The 9,925-nt window shown below is 37.6% G+C and overlaps 1 pseudogene; it reads left to right on the top strand.

Moving 5' to 3' along the window:
• The first annotated feature begins 7,570 nt into the window (after positions 1–7,570).
• LOC138807738 (U6 spliceosomal RNA) lies at positions 7,571–7,683 on the top strand (annotated as a pseudogene).
• Positions 7,684–9,925: the final 2,242 nt, after the last annotated feature.

Below are 9,925 nucleotides of genomic sequence, written 5' to 3'. Positions count from 1 at the left end.
CCAGGATCCATGTGTAGGGAGACCCTCAGGAGGAGACACATCCTGACTTGTTGAGATAGCTCAAGGTTTGGTTAAACACCATCTGTTAGGGTAAAGGATGGAAAGTTTATCAGCAATTTCAGGAAAGGGCCCAAGGAAACACCTCAATAAAAGGTAATCTCATGCATAAGCCATGTGAGGAAAAATTGGACTAGAGCATACTACCTGGTTGGTTGGGGATTTTTATGGGATGAGTGTGCCTTAGGCACAAAGAGAACTTGAGTCTCAATGTGTGTTTTCATTCTCTGGCCCAAGAATAAAAATGTGGGAGCTGGAAGAATCCATTGTTGAGAAATCTCCAATAACGGGAGCGTTATAGGGAAGATTAAGTGCACCAAAAACTGAAATCACAAAAGACATGCTAAAATTGGGAATAAGAATTCTAGGCCTAAGGAACCCAAGGAAAGTGATCTAAGTACCTGTTTCTGATAATCCATTAGGGAGAATGTTGACAAAGGTCTGAGAACACTATTAAAGAATGGATGATTTTCATTATGGAGTTCCATAATGTGCACTTGTCCAAACAAAAACTTGTTATGAATATGTGCTTGCATGTGTGTGTTTTAAATACTATATCCTGAAAGGGGAACTCAAAAAAGTCCTACTCACTAAACTCCCTCAGCTGCCCATTTTGACTCTGAAGTCTGGATTGATCATCTAGCTGATCCAAGGATGTATGATATTGAACCTTAGTTTCAGAAGGAGACTCTCTGGGTAGACTTAAAATTCAAGTCAAAAGTCAGATGCCAGTGGCTTGCACCTGCAATCGTAGCTACTCAGGATCTGAGAATTAGAGTTCAAAACCAGCCTGGGCAGGAAAGTCCTTGAGACTCTTATCTCCAATTACCTACCAGCAACTGGAAGTGGTGCTGTGGCTCAAGTAGTAGGGCTTTTGCTTTGACCTCTGGGCCTGGGTGCTGTCCCTGAGCCCTTCAGCTCAAGTCTTATGACCAATAAAATAATGCTTGTGTTAAATGGGTTAAATATTCTGCCCACCATTACTGTTAAGATTCTGTGGCACAGAAACCACAAAAACACGTGGTCCACTTCCTACTATGATGAACCTCAGATCCCCAAGAGCATGGAATGCATGATCTGTCAGTCAAACACAGCGTGGGGAAACTTGTAAGACCCTGCTGTTGCTATTCACAAGAGTATGGATCTAAGACAAAAACCCTCTTTTCCCAAGCCAACTATACCCCTTGCTTCTGTAGGTATGGGGAGGGATAATTGGCATTTCTGGGAAACTTATCAAGATGCAGTTAAATCCAAACCTTGAAGAGATGAGCAGCAATCACTAAATATAGCCAGGGGAGATGTCTAATGGTATTGTGGAGGACCAGTGTTGTAGACCTTCCTGGCCAACTAGAGTAGAACCTGTACTTTGGTTCAATTAGCCATCCCTTTCACCTTAGCATTTCATCCACCTGTCCATTCTCAAACATTTTATACTAGTTAGGAGAGACCCCTTCCCTGGAGGGTCATTTGTATTTCCTAATTACTTAAGTGGTTTTCAGGATCCCCCCCTCCAAAGTTTCCAAAACGTTCAAAGCCTGAAACCAGACAGCACCTTATGAATCAATTTTATTTTATGATTAGTATAAATAAAATATTTTGGGGGCTGGGAATATGGCTTTGTTTGTCCAGCATGCATGAAGCCCTGGGTTTTATTCCTCGGAACCACATAAACAGAAAAGGCTGGAAGTGGCAGTGTGGTTCAACTGGTAGAGTGCTAGCCTTGAGCAAAAGAAGCTCAGGGAACCACAGGATTGGCAAAAATAAAATATAGAGTAGAATAAAATCAAAAGAGGTTTGTTAATTATACTAAATTTTTTTAATCCATAAACTAAATGCTCTAGTAGGGTGGCATGGAAAAATTAGCTATAGAAACATTATCTGACAAGGGAAGAGCTTCTGTAGTGATTGGAGACCAAAGCTGCACAAAGATCTTTTTTTTGGGGGGGGGGTCTGGTCCTGGGGCCTAAACTATGGGCCTAGACACTGTCCCTCAGTTCTTCAACTCAAAGCTAGCGCTCTACCACTTGAGCCACAGTGCCACTTCTGGCTTTTTTTCTTTTTTGCTTATGTGGGGCTGAGGAATCGAACCCAGGGCCTCAGGCATGCAAGGCAAGCACTCTACCACTGAACCATCTTCTCAGCCCCTGCAAAAAGACCTTAGAAGGTTTGAACATTGGCAAGTGAGTTAACTAAGAACTCAGACGAAGAACTGGGAAGGTGGTTTAGCGGTAGAGTGCTTGTCTTACATGCATGGACCCGTGGGTTCGATATCTCAGCACCATGTAAGCAGAGAAAGCACTGTGGCTCAAGTGGTACAGAGCTATCCTCAAGCTGAAGAGCTGAGGGACAGTGTCCCGGCCCAAATTTCATGCCTCACAACCACCAAATCCAAGAACAAAGAAAAGAAAAAAGAAAAAAAATATGGGCACTGGTGGCTCACGCCTGTAATCCCAGCTACTCGGAAGACTAAGATCATAGGATGGTCATTCAAAGCTAGGCAAGGCAGGTAAATTCTGTGATACACTTATCGCCAATAAACCACTTAGGAAACTGGAAGTGGTGTTGTGGCTCAAGTGGTAGAGGACTAGCCTTGAGCTGAAGAGCTGAGTGACAGCACCCAGGCAAAGTGTTCAGTTCCAAGACCAACCCCCCCCAAAAAGGCAAGCTACACCTAAAGGGTTTCCTACCAAGAGGGAGGAAGGGTTTTGTACCAAGAGGAAAGGAGTTTTGGGGGTTTCTATCTAACAAGAATGCTAGTTTCCCTTCTAGTGGGCAGGGGCATTAGCTTCTAGTAACGAGGGTGTTAATGAAAAAACTGGTCAAAGCATGATTCAGTTTCATAATGTCCAGATAAATGTCTAATATTTGACTTGTGAAAACATCCTACTTGGGGAACTCCAAACACTCTTAATGCCTTTAAAGTGATCATGCTTAGTTCCAGGGCCTCAATGGACCCTCTAGGTAATCTTACGATATGATTGCAAATTCAATCTTGTAGCAGACATTCTGCATATGTCTTCCAATTTTGAGTCTACCCAGATTCAAATTGAGACTGAATAAGTGAGGTAAATACTGTGGTGATTCTGTCCACATATGGAGTACTGCGATGACTGTGTTGCAGAGAGGGCACACAAGAGGTCCTATTTGTGCTGTCATAGAGCTCAGACCCCATGTGCATGAAATTCATGGTAGGTCAGCAAAATGTGATCCAAGACAACTTGGAACAACTTGTTGCTCTTCTCAGAAGCAAGAGTCTGTTTCAAAAACCCCTGAAACTGATCAGCTCCATTCTTTCCAGGTCAACTACCTGGGGAAAATTGGACATTTCCAATTGGACATTTCCAAGAAACTTACCTAGAGGTAGTGAAGGCCAAACTTTGAGGTGAGCAGTAAGTACAAATCATAGCCAGGGGAAATGTCTGGTGGTATTCCAGGAGACCACTATTGGAGATGTTACTGGCCAACTGTAGTGGAATCTGTACTTTGGTTCCTTTGGCCAATCCACACCTGACCATTCTCAAACACCTTAAATTAAGTAAGGAGAGACTTCTTAGCTAGTGGGTCATTCAAACTTCATATTTGCAAATACAAACTACATATTTACAATACAAACTACATATTTCTAGCTTAAAGCTAGAAACCAGAAACAACAGCTTAAATTAGTTTTATTCTGTTGATCTCCACAATCTATGATCTCCATAATAGAATTATTCCAATATGTGCTTTTATTTATCAGCAGGATTTGTTTATTGGAAATGCCACCATGTAAAATAACTAGGACCCACTGGTAGGATTGAATGGGAAAAATTTGGACTAAATATAATACTTGACCAGATAAGATGGTGATAAGTGAAATGAACCCCCACATAGGGGCACAAGTGTTTTTTGTCATTTCTTGCTATTGTTTCTAACATATTTATAATGTTCCATGTGATTTTTGTTTCTTTGTATTCTGTCCCCCCAAAAAACAGCATAACCCCTGTTTCCAATGTTTTTGATGTTGGTGCCCTCCATCTTGTATATACACTTCTCTAGTTTGGAGAGGGAAAGTGAAAAATAGAATACTTAAATGGGAATACAGGTTGACCCATTGTAACAATGAGATGCACAAGACACTGTTGAAAACAAACTTTAAAATTTAGGTGGGGTTCGGGGGGAGTGTTTAGGGTAGTTTTGAAGCTAAGAGGTTAGGGATGGTAGGGGACATATAAAGCAGGAGGTAACAATGCTTGATAGAAAATGGATGCTTTACCTTCCTCATGTAACTAACCCCTCTGTACAGTATTTTTACAATAAATATATAAAAATAAAAGAATAAATATACTTCAAAGGTAATCTGTGTGGTGGTTGGAGGCCAATGATACAGAAAGACTTACAAGGATTGAATACTGGAAACAAATTACCTAAAAACTGAGATGATGCTGAGTATAATCCTAAATGCTCAGTTGACTGAATTCTGAGGATTTGTGTTTGAAGCCAACCCAGACAGGAAAGATGAGACTTTTATTTCCAATGAAGGTGCAAAAAAAGATACTACTGGAGTAGTGGCTAAAGTGGTAGCCTTGAGTAAAACTGCTCTGGGACAATGCCCAGAGCATGAGATCAAACCTAAGACCAGCCCCCAGTCACTTATAAAGAAGGTTGTGTGTCTGTGTGTGGTGGCAGATCCCTTTACAAGTTTGATGATAGAACAAGCATTTCAACAATGAGTCATGGTGTCAATATTTACCTCTTTAGTAATTGTTTTCATAGTAATGGGTACATGTGTGCTTTATCTCTTCTATAACAGTTTTTTCCTTTTTCCGTGACTGACTGAAAAACTGCCTTAATCAAACCCTTTTTTAAATCAAAATATCTTATTGGATACTGCTGAATAGGAAAGTCAATGATTATTGTTTGAAAGAAAAAAAAGCAAAATCAGATGGGAGAATTGTAGAAGTTAAATCTTGAAGTGCTTGACTGATATAATCACTGCCCTTGTAAAGGTAGTCAAAACCTTACCAATTTTAGAGAAGTGCTAAGGGCTAGAGGCATGGCAATAGTAGTAGAACACCAGCTGGGTAAAAGTTGGTTATTTTTCATATGGCCAGGTGTTCGGATTTGGTTGATTGTTAAGGCTTTTGACTAGTTTGAAAGGGGTCAAAAGTTTGAGCCATCATAAAAGATGATCCCAACGCTCAAATTCATTGGAGCTGGGCTGCCTATCCAGTGTGCTTATTCAACTTGGACATGCGACAGCATGCCTTCTGCAGGAGTAAACTTTGCCTTGCTGAGATGGTGTTTGTAGAATACCTTAATTGCCCCGGTATTTCCAACACAGATCTTCTGTGCAATTCATGAGGGATCCTAGGAACCCCTCATAGGAGACACATTCAGCTGCCCTGTTGAGCAAAACTCCTCGATGTTCTAAACATGCCAACCTTGGTATCTGATAGTGGAACTAGGTATAAAGTTAATCAGAAACATCAGTAAGAGGCACAAACAGGCACCCTCAGAAGCAAGCAACCTCATGCATTGGCCTTGGTAGAAAAAAATGAAACTATGTATCCTGTTTTGGTACTTGTGTCTTTGTAGGGATGGTGTATGAGAGAAGTGTCTTAGATTCAGGCTCTTAAATTCTTTCTGTCTAACAGTCTTGATCTGCAAATGCATTTGTCCAGCTAGGAAGAGTGAAAATTTGGAGATGGATTCATCTCTGAGAAAAATCTCTAATAATGGAGTTGAGAAAAGGGAGGAACAAGAAACACAGTCTGAAGGGCAAAGCATACCAAAAAATCTTACTCCCATTACAGCATGTCTCTGTGATTTAAGAATTGTAAATCTAGGAAACCCAAGAAAATTGGAGCTAAAAAGCCTCCCTCATACATTGTAGGGAAAGATATGACAATATGTGTTAAGGCTGATTTTTATTTTTGAGCTCAAATTTTAATGTTCATTTGGTAAACTAAATCCTCTATATCCCTGTCTCTGTGTAAATACCCATCAACATGAAATATAAAGTGATTTTGATAAAAAATAAAAATTACTCAGAAGAAATTGTAAATGCAAAAACAATCTTCACAGAAGCAAACTCTCAGAGATATTTCATGACTTTGACAAGGATAAAGTGGGTGAAGTTAGTATATAAATTTAGAAGTATGACAATGCACAAAAACTTAAAAAGATACTCATCTATTTCATTATATACCCAAAGCAGAAAGCAAATCTTGGTTAGATGATTTTTTAAAACCCAGTCTCTCAGGTACTGGGAAGGTGGCTCAATGGTAGAGTGCCTGCCTTGCATGTATGAGGCCTTGGGTTTGATTTCTCAGCATCACATAAGCAGAAAAAGATGGAAGTGGTGCTGTGGCTCAAGTGGTATCACTAGCCTTGAGCTGAGGGACAGCACCAAGTCCCAGAGTTCAAACCCCATGACCAACAAAATAAAAATAAAAATAAAAAACAAAACACAGTCTCTCACTTTTGTGTCCTCAACTCTGTAATAACTCTGCTTCAGCCTAGGGCTAATATTTTAGGTGTGGACATATATCAACACTCCTGAATCAGACTCCACTTGATCATTTTTTAAATCCATATTTTGTTCTTAAGTTTCCTCTTTATAAATTCACATACACCTATAAAAAATGGTGTGGCCATCCCAGTAACCTTCTCAAAGTACCTCCTAATGACAACTTACAAAAAGTTGTATTATATTACAACAAGGAAAACAATGCTAAAAATAAAGAAAACAAATTATGAAATATTAATGATTAATAAAATAAAAAACAAAACAATTACCAGTGTTTTCAGTATTTGAAGTGTACTAAAAATTCGATTTTATTATTGCCATATTTCTTTACATTTAACACTGTCTAAGATTATGATGTTCAACAAGAATTTTATAGGCTATGAGTAGTGTTTAAATCACCCACTAAGATTACCATTTATAGTTCATCTCATAATTTGTATATGGCTTATATCATCATTTGTTCCTCACTAACATATGAAGTAAGGAAGGCCTACAGTTTTAACAGAATCTGTGTAGTTTACATAGTCAACTCTTTATTCTGCTCCTTTACACAAAGACTTTGCAACTTCTCATTAGTAAAGTTTCTATAAAATCTGAAATGTACATACTTAATAGTACTTATCTGCTACCATAACTCTTAAATACTTTATAGAAAAGAATTATGACCTGCCAAACAGTCCCAGTTTTGGCATATATAAGCAAATTCCCAAAATTAAATATATTGAAAACATTAAAACTTTTAACAAATATTAACACTTGTTGCAGTGTTCATTACGACAGATCCCTTGTATAGAATAATTGAATTCCTCCTCCAACACATCTCTTGAACAACAAATATCTGGAATTATTTTGTTTTTGACATGTCAATCTTGACTTTATTCTTAAATGTGTACTTATGTAAGAAGTACATGGTTCTAAAATTTGACGACAATTCTTTTAAACTTACATTTTGTTGAATTGTCTAGTTTAAGAAAATCAATTACAATTTATATATAGAAATGTTCTGTGCTCAATTCAGCATCACATACACTAACATTGGAATGATACAGAGAAGATTAGCATGGCCACTGCGCAAGGATGACAGGAAAATTCCTGAAGTATTCCATCACCCAATTTGTTAGGAAATGGAAAGACTTGGAAAAAAAAATTATTAAGTGAATTAAGCCAAGTCCAAAGAAACATAGGTCCCATGGTTTCTCTAATTTTCAATAACTAATGTATGTCTGAGATAAGCAGAAAAGGTCAAAAGTTATGTGTATATGACCAGATAAGATTATGTTAAGGGAAATGAAACCCAAGTTAGGGACACAACTGGTTATTTTTTTCTTGCTATTGTTTCTCACGTACTTATAACGTTCAGTGTGTTTTTTTTTTGTTGTTTCTTTATATGTTCCTCCCCCATGCTATAACACCTGTTTTCACTGTATTTGAAGTTGGTGCGCCTACATCTTGTATATACTCTCCTCTAATTTGCTGAGGGGAAGGAAAAAAAAACAAAATGCTTAAATAGGGATACAGGTAGACCTATTGTAACAATGAGATACACAAGACACTGTGTTGTAAAGTGAACTTTAAAATTGAGGCTGGGAAAGGGAGGAGGTTAATGGACTTGTGGAGGTGGGAGGGAAGGGATGGTAGGGGAACAATAAAGGAGGAGGTAACAATGCTTGTTAGGAAATGTACTCATTACCTTGCTCATGTAAGTGTTACCCCTCTGTACAGTATTTTTACAATAAGAACGTATAAAAATGTTCTGAGATGGAAGAGTTTATTTCTTTTATTTTACACATATAATATTGTTAGCAAAGAAATTCATGCAAAACTCCGATATGAAGGCATTTTGAATAAATATGTGTGTGAATGCACGCATGTGCTCAAGCACTTGAATGTGTGTTGACGTGCTCAGAGTTTGAAATCAGGGCTTCAAGGTCTTGCTAGGCCTTTTCTCTCTAGCTACTAAATGAGCTACATCTCCATTCTTGGCCCTTTGCTAGTTCATTAAAATGTTTTGAAAAATAATCGCATGAATTTATTTGCCCCAATTGGCTTCCAACTGTTATCCACAGATCTCAGGCTCCTGTGTAGATATCCCTAGTAGTTAGGATTACAGGTGTGACAAACTAGCAAAGGCTTTCAGAATAAAGTTAAAAGTAGAAGAAAATTAACTTCAGAGGGCATGTTTTAGCATCTCCAATTTTAAAGCATTTTGGAGTGATTATTTATGATTTTTTTCTACTTTTTGGATACTTATAAGACAGTAGGTGATGATATTTAAAAGTTTTAGTACTTTTTAAAAAGGATACTGGAATTGTGGGACAGAAGAAATTTGGACCTCAATGTATAAGCTCAGTTCTGTGCATGATAACCCCATGTCACCAACACAATCTGTATTGAAGACAAATGTGACAGAAAACAATCACCATGGGCAATATTTAGTATGCTATTATTTCTTGGACAATATGAATATTGAATTGAGAGTGTCATAGAATGGAGAGATTTTATCTACCTTTTGTGTATTGCTGAAAGGCTTTCAGAAACTTTGACTCATTTCTTTCCTCACTGTGTGTGTCTTTAGGCCATGCACTTACGGCCTTTAATTACAATTTTTCCCAACACTAAACATTAGCATTATAATAACATTATAATAACATTAGCATTATAGCAAATGTTATCTTAACAATTAAGGGAATAAAACTTGTGAAATACTTAACATAAACTTTTAGGAATGAGCTTTGAGTTTAGCCAGCAATCTTTTTTAAATACTAAATAGAATGTGAAAAGTAGTACAGAAACCATTACATGTAGTGAGCAACTAGAAGTAATATCTATTGATCATGCTCTGCTTCCAAGGAAGCCAGGTGGATAACTTTTCATGCTGTAAATCAAACTGGTTATGTTATGTCTTGATAGTGGAAAAATATCAGGGACAGAATGATGAAGGAATGTTGTAGACTGAGGTGAAATCCATATGAAAATGTGCAAAACTGATAAAACATAAAAGTATCTGAGCAGTATTTTGTGTTTTACAACATTTAAGTTACATCGCAAAGATAAAGAAGACATAGAAGAATAAATTCTTTTTTTGTTGTCCTATCATAGGTCCTTAGAAGAATGAACTCTTTCCTTATTCTTATACAGGCATCATCGGATGAGAGGAACTGTATTTTTTTTGTTTGCTTCCTTCCATTTGTTCTTCAGTTTGAAATCTGAGCTGCTTGAGACTGAAAGAAACCAAGAGAAATTAGACAAACAGGCTTTGGAAAGAACAATGTAAAATAAATAAACTACAGCCTTGTAACAGGTCTAACTAAATTGGGTTATATATTGCTAATTTTTAACAGAAAATGATATAAGCAATAC

Source organism: Dipodomys merriami, unplaced genomic scaffold (assembly GCF_024711535.1).
Source record: "Dipodomys merriami isolate MVZ:Mamm:240054 unplaced genomic scaffold, mDipMer1.0.p SCAF_43, whole genome shotgun sequence".
In the NCBI taxonomy this organism is placed as follows: Eukaryota; Metazoa; Chordata; class Mammalia; order Rodentia; family Heteromyidae; genus Dipodomys; species Dipodomys merriami.
Note: the sequence above shows the minus strand (reverse complement) of the source record. Positions and strands in the feature narration are given on the sequence as shown.